This window comes from Nanorana parkeri, unplaced genomic scaffold, assembly GCF_000935625.1.
Source record: "Nanorana parkeri isolate BGI_ZX_2015 unplaced genomic scaffold, ASM93562v1 scaffold2980, whole genome shotgun sequence".
NCBI classification, from domain to species: Eukaryota; Metazoa; Chordata; class Amphibia; order Anura; family Dicroglossidae; genus Nanorana; species Nanorana parkeri.
This window is the reverse complement of record NW_017309248.1, coordinates 1-596: the sequence shown is the minus strand read 5'-3', so window position 1 is coordinate 596 and position 596 is coordinate 1.

Below are 596 nucleotides of genomic sequence, written 5' to 3'. Positions count from 1 at the left end.
CTCCTGAGTGTCTTATTACCCCTGTAACATCATATTACAGTAACCCGGCTCCTGAGTGTCTTATTACCCCTGTAACATCATATTACAGTAACCCGGCTCCTGAGTGTCTTATTCCCCCTGTAACATCATATTACAGTAACCCGGCTCCTGAGTGTCTTTAATGTTTAGGGGCATTAAAGCACTTACACTCATACGTGCCTTATAAAATTTAAAGAGGAGCAAGGCTATATTACTTTAAATCAGCTCCTCTAAATAAAATATTTTAAGACACTCGGGAGCTGGGTTACTGTAATATGTCGCAGGGACAACAAATCCTATTACAGTAATATAGCTTATGTTTCGATACTCTTGTAACATACTAGTCCATAGAGAGTATTTATTCATGCATTTAAATTAATCTGTTGACCATGTATTAATGATTACAGTTTTTCGAAGAGTTATTATGCTCCACCAATAGCAAATATACTGTTGCAAAGTACAGGGTGGCAACCACTTTGGTGAATTTTCCAGACACAGCATGAGTAATCAAGCGTTCAAAGCAGATTATTGTACAGTATATGATGTTACAGGGGTAATAAGACTCTCAGGAGCCGGGT